The 4,229-nt window shown below is 31.2% G+C and overlaps 1 long non-coding RNA gene across 1 annotated transcript; it reads left to right on the forward strand.

Moving 5' to 3' along the window:
- The first annotated feature begins 219 nt into the window (after positions 1-219).
- On the forward strand, positions 220-1,550 carry LOC114180912. Its single transcript, XR_003603709.1, has 3 exons — positions 220-514; positions 761-835; positions 1,462-1,550. It is a non-coding gene; the product is annotated as an uncharacterized LOC114180912 (long non-coding RNA).
- Positions 1,551-4,229: the final 2,679 nt, after the last annotated feature.

Consider the following 4,229-nt stretch of genomic DNA (forward strand, 5'->3'; position numbering starts at 1 on the left):
AAAATATAGACTCAATACAATTTATTAATTCATTGAATGTCACAACTTTTTAAAAACTCATTCAATCATTACAAAAAAAATATAATTTTACTAGGGGTTTATTATTTGGGGTTGTAATAACCTCTACTAAGGCATAAATATAAAAGGGGTTTTAAAAACCCTCCTTAAGTTTCGGGGGTTTTATAAAAAACCCCAGTAAAATTTAGTTTATAATTTTTTTATTTTTTATTTTCACTCTAAAACCTAAAACAACTCTCACGTTCCCTCTCATCTCCGATCTCTCGATCTCCCGTACCTCTCATCTCTTCGTTCTGACGTTCTTCACCGCCATCTCCGCCATCAAATTTTTTGATCAAGACAAAGCAACTGTTCTCTCATTCTATCATCTTTCGATCTCTACGTGCCTCGCATCAAGGTTTCTTCACTCTGATTTCACATCGCAGTTCCTCACCGCCATCTCTGCCATCTCCATCATCAAATTTTCACATCAAGACGAAGCAACTTTTCGCTCAAGGTTAGATTTCAGTTTTATCATCGATCTTTCGATTGTGCTCACCATTCTCCTTGCTTTCAATTTCTCCTTTGCTTTCAATTTTGTGTGATTGCTTAATTGATTATCACACTTTGGGTAAAACATTCTACTCAAACCCTAGATTGATCAATTGTAAATGTAAAGGCTCTATGAACATTGTGTGGTTCAGAGACGAAAAACATAGAACATTAATTGATAGATTATAATATTTTTTTATCTATTATGAAGTTACCGTTCATTGACTGTGGGAAAATATTTGGGCGTGACACCGTTCAAGATCACACACAGTGCATTACAGAAACGGTGAGTCTCTCATTTATTTTAACTTTCTTGTTAATGGATCATCGCCGTCTCGTTTTTGTTCGATGTGATTTGTGAATGATGCATGCGTCCCATTTATTGCTATCTATTGTTGTTGTCCTGGAATTCATAATTTTAATCTGAAGTGGGGGGACACGTTTTAGAGGATAATGTGCATTTATGCACTTTCCTTACTTTAGAGGAGTGAAAATTGTATTCATGTTGTTTGGATTTTTTGGTAGCATATGGATTTTGATCAAGTCTGTGAAAATGTATGTCTTATTTTCTCTACACCTTCTACTTTTACTTTAATTTTCAGGAAAAGTATGGTCCAAAAGGCCAAGGTATTTTAAGAACGATTGAGAAAAGAGATTAGTTATAAACACTTCTTCACCCCTGTAATAATACATACAATAATGAAAACAATCAAGATTAGTTATAAACAATCAGGAAAAGTATGGTCCAAAAGGCATCATTATTTACGTATTGGTGGCTGTGATCCCAATCCCCATGCTCATTCAGTGAAGTGTGTTTACATTGCAGAGTCAATGCCAATCAAGATGCTGCATTGTATGTTTTAAAAATTTTTGAGATTTAGACTACTATGTTCTTACTCTATGCATTTGTAGACCACCTGAAGATGAAGAAAATATCAACCAAGAAATCTTCTACATAGGGACATGTAGTTACACCTGCAGCTCATTATCAATCTCGTCTACGTAATTTTATGCATCTGCAGTTCACAATTTTCCAAGCCTAAATTTGTGCATCTCCTTTATTATTTGAATTCTAAATTTGATTTTGTATGGAGTTAGTGTTGGAGTTTTCAGTTCATGACCAGGTTGTAATGCTTATATGAGATTCAATTGATATTGTGGATGCTTCTATTTGTTTCTCATTTGGGATCAACTTGTATTGATGCCTGATAGAGTTTTGGGATTGTTGGATTATTATAACAGACTGTCAACTTTAAATAAGATGATGATATATTGATTAATTTTGAACTGGAAATTTTTGGGTTGAGGGGTTTAGGTACTTATATGTGAATGTTGATGATTAAAATTATTTTAAAGATCAATTGAATACTCTACATCAATTGAACACACATAATGGGATTTTTTTCATTGGTGATTTTTCCAGATCACTCTTACGTTTGAGATCACTCTTATGTTTGAGAGTTAGCTTATGCATAATATTAGGATTTAGACCACTCTTCTTGTAATTTCAACCTTCTTATTTAATTTAATTGTATTGGGGAGTGATAACATTAAATACTTGTGTTCTTAATTCCATTTAGAGTTATTGAAAATGAATGTGAGTAATTGATGTACTGGTTTATAATTAAAAATTAGAAAAGGAATGTGAGTAATGTGAGTAATTTAATTTGCTCTTCAACTAATTTTGTGTATGACAGTGTTAATCCATACAAATTCTAACATTTGTGGACAAGTTTGTGGATACTACCTATCAATTATTGAAAGTTGGTTAACCATTAATATCAATTAACTGTAGAAAAATATTTATTATTGTAGCAGTTTCTCACTATCCAATTGATTCATGAAAAAGGGAGGATTCTGGACAGATAAAAGGTGATTTTCATTGGTGATTTTCCACACATAATTGAAATTAACAAACAAAACCCAAAATAAAATACCTACCATAGGTTGAGATCACTCTTACGTTTTCTTCCCTTAACATTATATTATTAACACCAACATAGTTTATATACACATCAAACAAGGTCAATTTCAGTTGCTAGCTACCTTCTTTAGTGTTTCGTTGCGAATTTGAGCTTGACTGGACTCTACAATTCATATCTATTTTCTCAAACAGTTTGTGATAAATCATAGTTAAGTGGTTTAAAAGCTTCATAAATAGAATCGTTGCTTCAACAATGAATAGAATTAGTGTTAAGGAAATTAGGTACATGAGGTTCAAGATCACATGATGAAGCTCTTTATCACATAAATCAACATTTATTGGTGATGTGAATGCGACTTACTTAATTAACAGTGCCTTGTTTGAATGATAATATGTAGTTGGTGAAAGCGTTGGGTTCCTAGTAGAACAAAAATGGAAGTTGGTTATGTTACTTTTTTCCTAAAGCGGTAGCTGGAAGGTGAAGAAAGGAATATTATGAAATAAATATGGTTGTCCTCCACCTCCATCTGCACCTCAACCAAGTAATTTATTTGTATTAGGGTTAAGTTACTTTTCTTTTTGTTCTAGTTGTATTGTCAAATGTAATTATCTTCCAAAATAATAATGAAAACCAAAATGTTAAGCCATCAAATAAGAAATTCCACATAATAAGGTTTTTTCTGTACAGCTTTAGCATTATAGCAATGCCATAATAATATAACCACTAATTTTTTGGTATTAACGAGGGTTTTTGAGGAATTAGCGGGGGTTTTCGGAAACTCCCGAGATTAGCAGGGGTTTTCGAAACCCCAAGCATTAGCGGGGTTTTTGGAACCCCAGGCATTAGCGGGGGTTTTTGAAACCCCCAATAAGTTGCGCTGGTATCAGGGGTTGCTAAAAATCCCCGATAATCCGTTAGCTACGCTTGCTTTGCCAGAGGAATTGCAAACCCCTGGTAAAACCATTAGTGGGTGTTAAAACCCCCAGAAATGCCAAATATAACCCCCACTAAAAATAATTATTTTTGTAGTGAATGATTCTTTAACTATTTTATTTAGTGCAATGGTTAGCAAAAACCATGAAACATTTCGCTATATGTGTATGATTTTGAAAGAAAAATTACATTACAAAGATTTTTACACTATTTTTTTTTTCAAAATAATTCAAGGATAGGCTCCTATATGTTAAATAAAAACTTAAGATTTAGTTACACCTTAAATCCTTTCGATGTAAATTATGTATGACATTATTTCTCGATTTTAAAATAAAACAAAATCAGGTTTTCATAAATTTTCGTTTCTAGAATATAAATTTGGAATATGAACAAGTTATCAGACTAATGAAATGAACAAAGTTCTACTTTTAAATATGAAAAGTCTAATGAAAAATATGAAATATGAAATCGAATTTATTTAATTTTAAAACATAATTTCATAATCATAAACAATATTAAAACCAGTGTGTTAACAAAACTGAATAAAAACTAAAAATATTTTGTGAAGATGTATAAACAATATATTTGTAAAGATTTTTTAAATACCTACTTATATAGGTTTTAATAATAATAATTTATTTATTTACTCACTAAGACCATCTTATATTAAAAAAATGAAAACAGGTTTACTTCAAAACTTAAAATAAAAGGATTTGATAAAAGATTTATTTACCAAATAAATAAATAATTAATAAGTAAATAGTAATAATTTGAAGTAGTGATATTCTTGGAACACACTTTATCCCTCTCTCTCTTCCTTCC

Source organism: Vigna unguiculata, chromosome 1, assembly GCF_004118075.2.
Source record: "Vigna unguiculata cultivar IT97K-499-35 chromosome 1, ASM411807v1, whole genome shotgun sequence".
In the NCBI taxonomy this organism is placed as follows: Eukaryota; Viridiplantae; Streptophyta; class Magnoliopsida; order Fabales; family Fabaceae; genus Vigna; species Vigna unguiculata.